The sequence below is a fragment of the Triturus cristatus genome, chromosome 4_1, assembly GCF_964204655.1.
Source record: "Triturus cristatus chromosome 4_1, aTriCri1.1, whole genome shotgun sequence".
Taxonomy (NCBI): domain Eukaryota; kingdom Metazoa; phylum Chordata; class Amphibia; order Caudata; family Salamandridae; genus Triturus; species Triturus cristatus.
In genome coordinates, this window is record NC_140585.1 from 122,112,149 (window position 1) to 122,126,741 (window position 14,593).

Consider the following 14,593-nt stretch of genomic DNA (forward strand, 5'->3'; position numbering starts at 1 on the left):
AGGAATTTGATTTCTTATGCAATCTCAAAATGAAAATTTCACACCTTCCATTTTCATTTCGTCTTATTTTACTTGACATTCTTTCCTCTGAAGGATGTATAAAAGTGAAGTTCCTTGCAAAACAAGAGCAGAGGAATATCCAGAAACGGTTTTCCTTAATAAAAAATGATGAGTCTGCATACCATATTTAAGTGGGAGCCCGGCTAGCTCAGTCGGTAGAGCATGAGACTCTTAATCTCAGGGTCGTGGGTTCGAGCCCCACGTTGGGCGAAAACGAGTATTTTTTGCTGGATGATAGCATTGGCTCTCATAATATGGTGATTAATCTTGCATTAGACATGCACTAACTCCTAAAAATTGTATCTCCCTTGGTTACTCATTCATGAGAAAGGTATCTCCAAGATTAGGTAGGGCCTGAGTCTAGGTTAACATGCAGTGATATCACTCCTATTCAAGTACTAAACATGCCAACCTGAAGTGTAAAACATCCCCTAGGTGTAGTTAAGGCATCAGTTAGGAGTGAACTGAACACTCATGTTATGGGCAATTAGACTTAAAATAAAGTGTGGACAGCAGTAACGTTACATTTGAAATGTGATGCTGAGTGAGCACACAGGGGATTTAGCTCAAATGGTAGAGCGCTCGCTTAGCATGCGAGAGGTAGCGGGTTCGATGCCCGCATTCTCCATTCTAAAATTTGCATACATTTTACTTTTTAACTTGTAATTGCCATGGTTGTTGAAGAGTAAGAACAGAAAAGTCACAGATGGCTTTAAAATTTGGTGTCATTATAACAACTAAAGTGGTTTAATCAAAAGTGTTTAGGTATTCTTTAGCACGTGAGAGGAATTTGATTTCTTATGCAATCTCAAAATGAAAATTTCACACCTTCCATTTTCATTTCGTCTTATTTTACTTGACATTCTTTCCTCTGAAGGATGTATAAAAGTGAAGTTCCTTGCAAAACAAGAGCAGAGGAATATCCAGAAACGGTTTTCCTTAATAAAAAATGATGAGTCTGCATACCATATTTAAGTGGGAGCCCGGCTAGCTCAGTCGGTAGAGCATGAGACTCTTAATATCATTGTCGTGGGTTCGAGCCCCACGTTGGGCGAAAACGAGTATTTTTTGCTGGATGATTGCATTGGCTCTCATAATATGGTGATTAATCTTGCATTAGACATGCACTAACTCCTAAAAATTGTATCTCCCTTGGTTACTCATTCATGAGAAATGTATCTCCAAGATTAGGTAGGGCCTGAGTCTAGGTTAACATACAGTGATATCACTCCTATTCAAGTACTAAACATGCCAACCTGAAGTGTAAAACATCCCCTAGGTGTAGTTAAGGCATCAGTTAGGAGTGAACTGAACACTCATGTTATGGGCAATTAGACTTAAAATAAAGTGTGGACAGCAGTAACGTTACTTTTGAAATGTGATGCTGAGTGAGCACACAGGGGAATTAGCTCAAATGGTAGAGCGCTCGCTTAGCATGCGAGAGGTAGCGGGATCGATGCCCGCATTCTCCATTCTAAAATTTGCATACATTTTACTTTTTAACTTGTAATTGCCATGGTTGTTGCAGAGTAAGAACAGAAAAGTCACAGATGGCTTTCAAATTTGGTGTCATTATAACAACTAAAGTGGTTTAATCAAAAGTGTTTAGGTATTCTATAGCACGTGAGAGGAATTTGATTTCTTATGCAATCTCAAAATGAAAATTTCACACCTTCCATTTTCATTTCGTCTTATTTTACTTGACATTCTTTCCTCTGAAGGATGTATAAAAGTGAAGTTCCTTGCAAAACAAGAGCAGAGGAATATCCAGAAACAGTTTTCCTTAATAAAAAATGATGAGTCTGCATACCATATTTAAGTGGGAGCCCGGCTAGCTCAGTCGGTAGAGCATGAGACTCTTAATCTCAGGGTCGTGGGTTCGAGCCCCACGTTGGGCGAAAACGAGTATTTTTTGCTGGATGATAGCATTGGCTCTCATAATATGGTGATTAATCTTGCATTAGACATACACTAACTCCTAAAAATTGTATCTCCCTTGGTTACTCATTCATGAGAAATGTATCTCCAAGATTAGGTAGGGCCTGAGTCTAGGTTAACATACAGTGATATCACTCCTATTCAAGTACTAAACATGCCAACCTGAAGTGTAAAACATCCCCTAGGTGTAGTTAAGGCATCAGTTAGGAGTGAACTGAACACTCATGTTATGGGCAATTAGACTTAAAATAAAGTGTGGACAGCAGTAACGTTACTTTTGAAATGTGATGCTGAGTGAGCACACAGGGGAATTAGCTCAAATGGTAGAGCGCTCGCTTAGCATGTGAGAGGTAGCGGGATCGATGCCCACATTCTCCATTCCAAAATTTGCATACATTTTACTTTTTAACTTGTAATTGCCATGGTTGTTGCAGAGTAAGAACAGAAAAGTCACAGATGGCTTTCAAATTTGGTGTCATTATAACAACTAAAGTGGTTTAATCGAAAGTGTTTAGGTATTCTATAGCACGTGAGAGGAATTTGATTTCTTATGCAATCTCAAAATGAAAATTTCACACCTTCCATTTTCATTTCGTCTTATTTTACTTGACATTCTTTCCTCTGAAGGATGTATAAAAGTGAAGTTCCTTGCAAAACAAGAGCAGAGGAATATCCAGAAACGGTTTTCCTTAATAAAAAATGATGAGTCTGCATACCATATTTAAGTGGGAGCCCGGCTAGCTCAGTCGGTAGAGCATGAGACTCTTAATCTCAGGGTCGTGGGTTCGAGCCCCACGTTGGGCGAAAACGAGTATTTTTTGCTGGATGATAGCATTGGCTCTCATAATATGGTGATTAATCTTGCATTAGACATGCACTAACTCCTAAAAATTGTATCTCCCTTGGTTACTCATTCATGAGAAAGGTATCTCCAAGATTAGGTAGGGCCTGAGTCTAGGTTAACATGCAGTGATATCACTCCTATTCAAGTACTAAACATGCCAACCTGAAGTGTAAAACATCCCCTAGGTGTAGTTAAGGCATCAGTTAGGAGTGAACTGAACACTCATGTTATGGGCAATTAGACTTAAAATAAAGTGTGGACAGCAGTAACGTTACATTTGAAATGTGATGCTGAGTGAGCACACAGGGGATTTAGCTCAAATGGTAGAGCGCTCGCTTAGCATGCGAGAGGTAGCGGGTTCGATGCCCGCATTCTCCATTCTAAAATTTGCATACATTTTACTTTTTAACTTGTAATTGCCATGGTTGTTGAAGAGTAAGAACAGAAAAGTCACAGATGGCTTTAAAATTTGGTGTCATTATAACAACTAAAGTGGTTTAATCAAAAGTGTTTAGGTATTCTTTAGCACGTGAGAGGAATTTGATTTCTTATGCAATCTCAAAATGAAAATTTCACACCTTCCATTTTCATTTCGTCTTATTTTACTTGACATTCTTTCCTCTGAAGGATGTATAAAAGTGAAGTTCCTTGCAAAACAAGAGCAGAGGAATATCCAGAAACGGTTTTCCTTAATAAAAAATGATGAGTCTGCATACCATATTTAAGTGGGAGCCCGGCTAGCTCAGTCGGTAGAGCATGAGACTCTTAATATCATTGTCGTGGGTTCGAGCCCCACGTTGGGCGAAAACGAGTATTTTTTGCTGGATGATTGCATTGGCTCTCATAATATGGTGATTAATCTTGCATTAGACATGCACTAACTCCTAAAAATTGTATCTCCCTTGGTTACTCATTCATGAGAAATGTATCTCCAAGATTAGGTAGGGCCTGAGTCTAGGTTAACATACAGTGATATCACTCCTATTCAAGTACTAAACATGCCAACCTGAAGTGTAAAACATCCCCTAGGTGTAGTTAAGGCATCAGTTAGGAGTGAACTGAACACTCATGTTATGGGCAATTAGACTTAAAATAAAGTGTGGACAGCAGTAACGTTACTTTTGAAATGTGATGCTGAGTGAGCACACAGGGGAATTAGCTCAAATGGTAGAGCGCTCGCTTAGCATGCGAGAGGTAGCGGGATCGATGCCCGCATTCTCCATTCTAAAATTTGCATACATTTTACTTTTTAACTTGTAATTGCCATGGTTGTTGCAGAGTAAGAACAGAAAAGTCACAGATGGCTTTCAAATTTGGTGTCATTATAACAACTAAAGTGGTTTAATCAAAAGTGTTTAGGTATTCTATAGCACGTGAGAGGAATTTGATTTCTTATGCAATCTCAAAATGAAAATTTCACACCTTCCATTTTCATTTCGTCTTATTTTACTTGACATTCTTTCCTCTGAAGGATGTATAAAAGTGAAGTTCCTTGCAAAACAAGAGCAGAGGAATATCCAGAAACAGTTTTCCTTAATAAAAAATGATGAGTCTGCATACCATATTTAAGTGGGAGCCCGGCTAGCTCAGTCGGTAGAGCATGAGACTCTTAATCTCAGGGTCGTGGGTTCGAGCCCCACGTTGGGCGAAAACGAGTATTTTTTGCTGGATGATAGCATTGGCTCTCATAATATGGTGATTAATCTTGCATTAGACATACACTAACTCCTAAAAATTGTATCTCCCTTGGTTACTCATTCATGAGAAATGTATCTCCAAGATTAGGTAGGGCCTGAGTCTAGGTTAACATACAGTGATATCACTCCTATTCAAGTACTAAACATGCCAACCTGAAGTGTAAAACATCCCCTAGGTGTAGTTAAGGCATCAGTTAGGAGTGAACTGAACACTCATGTTATGGGCAATTAGACTTAAAATAAAGTGTGGACAGCAGTAACGTTACTTTTGAAATGTGATGCTGAGTGAGCACACAGGGGAATTAGCTCAAATGGTAGAGCGCTCGCTTAGCATGTGAGAGGTAGCGGGATCGATGCCCACATTCTCCATTCCAAAATTTGCATACATTTTACTTTTTAACTTGTAATTGCCATGGTTGTTGCAGAGTAAGAACAGAAAAGTCACAGATGGCTTTCAAATTTGGTGTCATTATAACAACTAAAGTGGTTTAATCAAAAGTGTTTAGGTATTCTATAGCACGTGAGAGGAATTTGATTTCTTATGCAATCTCAAAATGAAAATTTCACACCTTCCATTTTCATTTCGTCTTATTTTACTTGACATTCTTTCCTCTGAAGGATGTATAAAAGTGAAGTTCCTTGCAAAACAAGAGCAGAGGAATATCCAGAAACGGTTTTCCTTAATAAAAAATGATGAGTCTGCATACCATATTTAAGTGGGAGCCCGGCTAGCTCAGTCGGTAGAGCATGAGACTCTTAATCTCAGGGTCGTGGGTTCGAGCCCCACGTTGGGCGAAAACGAGTATTTTTTGCTGGATGATAGCATTGGCTCTCATAATATGGTGATTAATCTTGCATTAGACATGCACTAACTCCTAAAAATTGTATCTCCCTTGGTTACTCATTCATGAGAAAGGTATCTCCAAGATTAGGTAGGGCCTGAGTCTAGGTTAACATGCAGTGATATCACTCCTATTCAAGTACTAAACATGCCAACCTGAAGTGTAAAACATCCCCTAGGTGTAGTTAAGGCATCAGTTAGGAGTGAACTGAACACTCATGTTATGGGCAATTAGACTTAAAATAAAGTGTGGACAGCAGTAACGTTACATTTGAAATGTGATGCTGAGTGAGCACACAGGGGATTTAGCTCAAATGGTAGAGCGCTCGCTTAGCATGCGAGAGGTAGCGGGTTCGATGCCCGCATTCTCCATTCTAAAATTTGCATACATTTTACTTTTTAACTTGTAATTGCCATGGTTGTTGAAGAGTAAGAACAGAAAAGTCACAGATGGCTTTAAAATTTGGTGTCATTATAACAACTAAAGTGGTTTAATCAAAAGTGTTTAGGTATTCTTTAGCACGTGAGAGGAATTTGATTTCTTATGCAATCTCAAAATGAAAATTTCACACCTTCCATTTTCATTTCGTCTTATTTTACTTGACATTCTTTCCTCTGAAGGATGTATAAAAGTGAAGTTCCTTGCAAAACAAGAGCAGAGGAATATCCAGAAACGGTTTTCCTTAATAAAAAATGATGAGTCTGCATACCATATTTAAGTGGGAGCCCGGCTAGCTCAGTCGGTAGAGCATGAGACTCTTAATATCATTGTCGTGGGTTCGAGCCCCACGTTGGGCGAAAACGAGTATTTTTTGCTGGATGATTGCATTGGCTCTCATAATATGGTGATTAATCTTGCATTAGACATGCACTAACTCCTAAAAATTGTATCTCCCTTGGTTACTCATTCATGAGAAATGTATCTCCAAGATTAGGTAGGGCCTGAGTCTAGGTTAACATACAGTGATATCACTCCTATTCAAGTACTAAACATGCCAACCTGAAGTGTAAAACATCCCCTAGGTGTAGTTAAGGCATCAGTTAGGAGTGAACTGAACACTCATGTTATGGGCAATTAGACTTAAAATAAAGTGTGGACAGCAGTAACGTTACTTTTGAAATGTGATGCTGAGTGAGCACACAGGGGAATTAGCTCAAATGGTAGAGCGCTCGCTTAGCATGCGAGAGGTAGCGGGATCGATGCCCGCATTCTCCATTCTAAAATTTGCATACATTTTACTTTTTAACTTGTAATTGCCATGGTTGTTGCAGAGTAAGAACAGAAAAGTCACAGATGGCTTTCAAATTTGGTGTCATTATAACAACTAAAGTGGTTTAATCAAAAGTGTTTAGGTATTCTATAGCACGTGAGAGGAATTTGATTTCTTATGCAATCTCAAAATGAAAATTTCACACCTTCCATTTTCATTTCGTCTTATTTTACTTGACATTCTTTCCTCTGAAGGATGTATAAAAGTGAAGTTCCTTGCAAAACAAGAGCAGAGGAATATCCAGAAACAGTTTTCCTTAATAAAAAATGATGAGTCTGCATACCATATTTAAGTGGGAGCCCGGCTAGCTCAGTCGGTAGAGCATGAGACTCTTAATCTCAGGGTCGTGGGTTCGAGCCCCACGTTGGGCGAAAACGAGTATTTTTTGCTGGATGATAGCATTGGCTCTCATAATATGGTGATTAATCTTGCATTAGACATACACTAACTCCTAAAAATTGTATCTCCCTTGGTTACTCATTCATGAGAAATGTATCTCCAAGATTAGGTAGGGCCTGAGTCTAGGTTAACATACAGTGATATCACTCCTATTCAAGTACTAAACATGCCAACCTGAAGTGTAAAACATCCCCTAGGTGTAGTTAAGGCATCAGTTAGGAGTGAACTGAACACTCATGTTATGGGCAATTAGACTTAAAATAAAGTGTGGACAGCAGTAACGTTACTTTTGAAATGTGATGCTGAGTGAGCACACAGGGGAATTAGCTCAAATGGTAGAGCGCTCGCTTAGCATGTGAGAGGTAGCGGGATCGATGCCCACATTCTCCATTCCAAAATTTGCATACATTTTACTTTTTAACTTGTAATTGCCATGGTTGTTGCAGAGTAAGAACAGAAAAGTCACAGATGGCTTTCAAATTTGGTGTCATTATAACAACTAAAGTGGTTTAATCAAAAGTGTTTAGGTATTCTATAGCACGTGAGAGGAATTTGATTTCTTATGCAATCTCAAAATGAAAATTTCACACCTTCCATTTTCATTTCGTCTTATTTTACTTGACATTCTTTCCTCTGAAGGATGTATAAAAGTGAAGTTCCTTGCAAAACAAGAGCAGAGGAATATCCAGAAACGGTTTTCCTTAATAAAAAATGATGAGTCTGCATACCATATTTAGGTGGGAGCCCGGCTAGCTCAGTCGGTAGACCATGAGACTCTTAATCTCAGGGTCGTGGGTTCGAGCCCCACGTTGGGCGAAAACGAGTATTTTTTGCTGGATGATTGCATTGGCTCTCATAATATGGTGATTAATCTTGCATTAGACATGCACTAACTCCTAAAAATTGTATCTCCCTTGGTTACTCATTCATGAGAAATGTATCTCCAAGATTAGGTAGGGCCTGAGTCTAGGTTAACATACAGTGATATCACTCCTATTCAAGTACTAAACATGCCAACCTGAAGTGTAAAACATCCCCTAGGTGTAGTTAAGGCATCAGTTAGGAGTGAACTGAACACTCATGTTATGGGCAATTAGACTTAAAATAAAGTGTGGACAGCAGTAACGTTACTTTTGAAATGTGATGCTGAGTGAGCACACAGGGGAATTAGCTCAAATGGTAGAGCGCTCGCTTAGCATACGAGAGGTAGCGGGATCGATGCCCGCATTCTCCATTCTAAAATTTGCATACATTTTACTTTTTAACTTGTAATTGCCATGGTTGTTACAGAGTAAGAACAGAAAAGTCACAGATGGCTTTCAAATTTGGTGTCATTATAACAACTAAAGTGGTTTAATCAAAAGTGTTTAGGTATTCTATAGCACGTGAGAGGAATTTGATTTCTTATGCAATCTCAAAATGAAAATTTCACACCTTCCATTTTCATTTCGTCTTATTTTACTTGACATTCTTTCCTCTGAAGGATGTATAAAAGTGAAGTTCCTTGCAAAACAAGAGCAGAGGAATATCCAGAAACGGTTTTCCTTAATAAAAAATGATGAGTCTGCATACCATATTTAAGTGGGAGCCCGGCTAGCTCAGTCGGTAGAGCATGAGACTCTTAATCTCAGGGTCGTGGGTTCGAGCCCCACGTTGGGCGAAAACGAGTATTTTTTGCTGGATGATTGCATTGGCTCTCATAATATGGTGATTAATCTTGCATTAGACATGCACTAACTTCTAAAAATTGTATCTCCCTTGGTTACTCATTCATGAGAAATGTATCTCCAAGATTAGGTAGGGCCTGAGTCTAGGTTAACATACAGTGATATCACTCCTATTCAAGTACTAAACATGCCAACCTGAAGTGTAAAACATCCCCTAGGTGTAGTTAAGGCATCAGTTAGGAGTGAACTGAACACTCATGTTATGGGCAATTAGACTTAAAATAAAGTGTGGACAGCAGTAACGTTACTTTTGAAATGTGATGCTGAGTGAGCACACAGGGGAATTAGCTCAAATGGTAGAGCGCTCGCTTAGCATGCGAGAGGTAGCGGGATCGATGCCCGCATTCTCCATTCTAAAATTTGCATACATTTTACTTTTTAACTTGTAATTGCCATGGTTGTTGCAGAGTAAGAACAGAAAAGTCACAGATGGCTTTCAAATTTGGTGTCATTATAACAACTAAAGTGGTTTAATCAAAAGTGTTTAGGTATTCTATAGCACGTGAGAGGAATTTGATTTCTTATGCAATCTCAAAATGAAAATTTCACACCTTCCATTTTCATTTCGTCTTATTTTACTTGACATTCTTTCCTCTGAAGGATGTATAAAAGTGAAGTTCCTTGCAAAACAAGAGCAGAGGAATATCCAGAAACAGTTTTCCTTAATAAAAAATGATGAGTCTGCATACCATATTTGAGTGGGAGCCCGGCTAGCTCAGTCGGTAGAGCATGAGACTCTTAATCTCAGGGTCGTGGGTTCGAGCCCCACGTTGGGCGAAAACGAATATTTTTTGCTGGATGATAGCATTGGCTCTCATAATATTGTGATTAATCTTGCATTAGACATGCACTAACTCCTAAAAATTGTATCTCCCTTGGTTACTCATTCATGAGAAATGTATCTCCAAGATTAGGTAGGGCCTGAGTCTAGGTTAACATACAGTGATATCACTCCTATTCAAGTACTAAACATGCCAACCTGAAGTGTAAAACATCCCCTAGGTGTAGTTAAGGCATCAGTTAGGAGTGAACTGAACACTTATGTTATGGGCAATTAGACTTAAAATAAAGTGTGGACAGCAGTAACGTTACTTTTGAAATGTGATGCTGAGTGAGCACACAGGGGAATTAGCTCAAATGGTAGAGCGCTCGCTTAGCATGCGAGAGGTAGCGGGATCGATGCCCGCATTCTCCATTCTAAAATTTGCATACATTTTACTTTTTAACTTGTAATTGCCATGGTTGTTGCAGAGTAAGAACAGAAAAGTCACAGATGGCTTTCAAATTTGGTGTCATTATAACAACTAAAGTGGTTTAATCAAAAGTGTTTAGGTATTCTATAGCACGTGAGAGGAATTTGATTTCTTATGCAATCTCAAAATGAAAATTTCACACCTTCCATTTTCATTTCGTCTTATTTTACTTGACATTCTTTCCTCTGAAGGATGTATAAAAGTGAAGTTCCTTGCAAAACAAGAGCAGAGGAATATCCAGAAACAGTTTTCCTTAATAAAAAATGATGAGTCTGCATGCCATATTTAAGTGGGAGCCCGGCTAGCTCAGTCGGTAGAGCATGAGACTCTTAATCTCAGGGTCGTGTTTTCGAGCCCCACGTTGGGCGAAAACGAGTATTTTTTGCTGGATGATTGCATTGGCTCTCATAATATGGTGATTAATCTTGCATTAGACATGCACTAACTCCTAAAAATTGTATCTCCCTTGGTTACTCATTCATGAGAAATGTATCTCCAAGATTAGGTAGGGCCTGAGTCTAGGTTAACATACAGTGATATCACTCCTATTCAAGTACTAAACATGCCAACCTGAAGTGTAAAACATCCCCTAGGTGTAGTTAAGGCATCAGTTAAGAGTGAACTGAACACTCATGTTATGGGCAATTAGACTTAAAATAAAGTGTGGACAGCAGTAACGTTACTTTTGAAATGTGATGCTGAGTGAGCACACAGGGGAATTAGCTCAAATGGTAGAGCGCTCGCTTAGCATACGAGAGGTAGCGGGATCGATGCCCGCATTCTCCATTCTAAAATTTGCATACATTTTACTTTTTAACTTGTAATTGCCATGGTTGTTGCAGAGTAAGAACAGAAAAGTCACAGATGGCTTTCAAATTTGGTGTCATTATAACAACTAAAGTGGTTTAATCAAAAGTGTTTAGGTATTCTATAGCACGTGAGAGGAATTTGATTTCTTATGCAATCTCAAAATGAAAATTTCACACCTTCCATTTTCATTTCGTCTTATTTTACTTGACATTCTTTCCTCTGAAGGATTTATAAAAGTGAAGTTCCTTGCAAAACAAGAGCAGAGGAATATCCAGAAACGGTTTTCCTTAATAAAAAATGATGAGTCTGCATACCATATTTAAGTGGGAGCCCGGCTAGCTCAGTCGGTAGAGCATGAGACTCTTAATCTCAGGGTCGTGGGTTTGAGCCCAATGTTGGGCGAAAACGAGTATTTTTTGCTGGATGATTGCATTGGCTCTCATAATATGGTGATTAATCTTGCATTAGACATGCACTAACTCCTAAAAATTGTATCTCCCTTGGTTACTCATTCATGAGAAATGTATCTCCAAGATTAGGTAGGGCCTGAGTCTAGGTTAACATACAGTGATATCACTCCTATTCAAGTACTAAACATGCCAACCTGAAGTGTAAAACATCCCCTAGGTGTAGTTAAGGCATCAGTTAGGAGTGAACTGAACACTCATGTTATAGGCAATTAGACTTAAAATAAAGTGTGGACAGCAGTAACGTTACTTTTGAAATGTGATGCTGAGTGAGCACACAGGGGAATTAGCTCAAATGGTAGAGCGCTCGCTTAGCATGCGAGAGGTAGCGGGATCGATGCCCGCATTCTCCATTCTAAAATTTGCATACATTTTACTTTTTAACTTGTAATTGCCATGGTTGTTGCAGAGTAAGACCAGAAAAGTCACAGATGGCTTTCAAATTTGGTGTCATTATAACAACTAAAGTGGTTTAATCAAAAGTGTTTAGGTATTCTGTAGCACGTGAGAGGAATTTGATTTCTTATGCAATCTCAAAATGAAAATTTCACACCTTCCATTTTCATTTCGTCTTATTTTACTTGACATTCTTTCCTCTGAAGGATGTATAAAAGTGAAGTTCCTTGCAAAACAAGAGCAGAGGAATATCCAGAAACAGTTTTCCTTAATAAAAAATGATGAGTCTGCATACCATATTTAAGTGGGAGCCCGGCTAGCTCAGTCGTTAGAGCATGAGACTCTTAATCTCAGGGTCGTGGGTTCGAGCCCCACGTTGGGCGAAAACGAGTATTTTTTGCTGGATGATTGCATTGGCTCTCATAATATGGTGATTAATCTTGCATTAGACATGCACTAACTCCTAAAAATTGTATCTCCCTTGGTTACTCATTCATGAGAAATGTATCTCCAAGATTAGGTAGGGCCTGAGTCTAGGTTAACATACAGTGATATCACTCCTATTCAAGTACTAAACATGCCAACCTGAAGTGTAAAACATCCCCTAGGTGTAGTTAAGGCATCAGTTAGGAGTGAACTGAACACTCATGTTATGGGCAATTAGACTTAAAATAAAGTGTGGACAGCAGTAACGTTACTTTTGAAATGTGATGCTGAGTGAGAACACAGGGGAATTAGCTCAAATGGTAGAGCGCTCGCTTAGCATGTGAGAGGTAGCGGGCTCGATGCCCGCATTCTCCATTCCAAAATTTGCATACATTTTACTTTTTAACTTGTAATTGCCATGGTTGTTGCAGAGTAAGAACAGAAAAGTCACAGATGGCTTTCAAATTTGGTGTCATTATAACAACTAAAGTGGTTTAATCAAAAGTGTTTAGGTATTCTATAGCACGTGAGAGGAATTTGATTTCTTATGCAATCTCAAAATGAAAATTTCACACCTTCCATTTTCATTTCGTCTTATTTTACTTGACATTCTTTCCTCTGAAGGATGTATAAAAGTGAAGTTCCTTGCAAAACAAGAGCAGAGGAATATCCAGAAACGGTTTTCCTTAATAAAAAATGATGAGTCTGCATACCATATTTAAGTGGGAGCCCGGCTAGCTCAGTCGGTAGAGCATGAGACTCTTAATATCATTGTCGTGGGTTCGAGCCCCACGTTGGGCGAAAACGAGTATTTTTTGCTGGATGATTGCATTGGCTCTCATAATATGGTGATTAATCTTGCATTAGACATGCACTAACTCCTAAAAATTGTATCTCCCTTGGTTACTCATTCATGAGAAATGTATCTCCAAGATTAGGTAGGGCCTGAGTCTAGGTTAACATACAGTGATATCACTCCTATTCAAGTACTAAACATGCCAACCTGAAGTGTAAAACATCCCCTAGGTGTAGTTAAGGCATCAGTTAGGAGTGAACTGAACACTCATGTTATGGGCAATTAGACTTAAAATAAAGTGTGGACAGCAGTAACGTTACTTTTGAAATGTGATGCTGAGTGAGCACACAGGGGAATTAGCTCAAATGGTAGAGCGCTCGCTTAGCATGCGAGAGGTAGCGGGATCGATGCCCGCATTCTCCATTCTAAAATTTGCATACATTTTACTTTTTAACTTGTAATTGCCATGGTTGTTGCAGAGTAAGAACAGAAAAGTCACAGATGGCTTTCAAATTTGGTGTCATTATAACAACTAAAGTGGTTTAATCAAAAGTGTTTAGGTATTCTATAGCACGTGAGAGGAATTTGATTTCTTATGCAATCTCAAAATGAAAATTTCACACCTTCCATTTTCATTTCGTCTTATTTTACTTGACATTCTTTCCTCTGAAGGATGTATAAAAGTGAAGTTCCTTGCAAAACAAGAGCAGAGGAATATCCAGAAACAGTTTTCCTTAATAAAAAATGATGAGTCTGCATACCATATTTAAGTGGGAGCCCGGCTAGCTCAGTCGGTAGAGCATGAGACTCTTAATCTCAGGGTCGTGGGTTCGAGCCCCACGTTGGGCGAAAACCAGTATTTTTTGCTGGATGATAGCATTGGCTCTCATAATATGGTGATTAATCTTGCATTAGACATGCACTAACTCCTAAAAATTGTATCTCCCTTGGTTACTCATTCATGAGAAATGTATCTCCAAGATTAGGTAGGGCCTGAGTCTAGGTTAACATACAGTGATATCACTCCTATTCAAGTACTAAACATGCCAACCTGAAGTGTAAAACATCCCCTAGGTGTAGTTAAGGCATCAGTTAGGAGTGAACTGAACACTCATGTTATGGGCAATTAGACTTAAAATAAAGTGTGGACAGCAGTAACGTTACTTTTGAAATGTGATGCTGAGTGAGCACACAGGGGAATTAGCTCAAATGGTAGAGCGCTCGCTTAGCATGTGAGAGGTAGCGGGATCGATGCCCGCATTCTCCATTCCAAAATTTGCATACATTTTACTTTTTAACTTGTAATTGCCATGGTTGTTGCAGAGTAAGAACAGAAAAGTCACAGATGGCTTTCAAATTTGGTGTCATTATAACAACTAAAGTGGTTTAATCAAAAGTGTTTAGGTATTCTATAGCACGTGAGAGGAATTTGATTTCTTATGCAATCTCAAAATGAAAATTTCACACCTTCCATTTTCATTTCGTCTTATTTTACTTGACATTCTTTCCTCTGAAGGATGTATAAAAGTGAAGTTCCTTGCAAAACAAGAGCAGAGGAATATCCAGAAACGGTTTTCCTTAATAAAAAATGATGAGTCTGCATACCATATTTAAGTGGGAGCCCGGCTAGCTCAGTCGGTAGACCATGAGACTCTTAATCTCAGGGTC

General features: G+C 38.8%; 3 non-coding genes across 3 annotated transcripts; all 3 read left to right on the forward strand.

The window, feature by feature from the left end:
* Window positions 1-615: 615 nt before the first annotated feature.
* TRNAA-AGC (transfer RNA alanine (anticodon AGC)) lies at window positions 616-688 on the forward strand. Its single transcript has one exon. It is a non-coding gene; the product is annotated as a tRNA-Ala (tRNA).
* A 2,459-nt stretch (window positions 689-3,147) lies between these two features.
* On the forward strand, window positions 3,148-3,220 carry TRNAA-AGC (transfer RNA alanine (anticodon AGC)). Its single transcript has one exon. It is a non-coding gene; the product is annotated as a tRNA-Ala (tRNA).
* Window positions 3,221-5,679: 2,459 nt separating this feature from the next.
* On the forward strand, window positions 5,680-5,752 carry TRNAA-AGC (transfer RNA alanine (anticodon AGC)). The gene has a single exon. It is a non-coding gene; the product is annotated as a tRNA-Ala (tRNA).
* The last annotated feature ends 8,841 nt before the right edge of the window (window positions 5,753-14,593 follow it).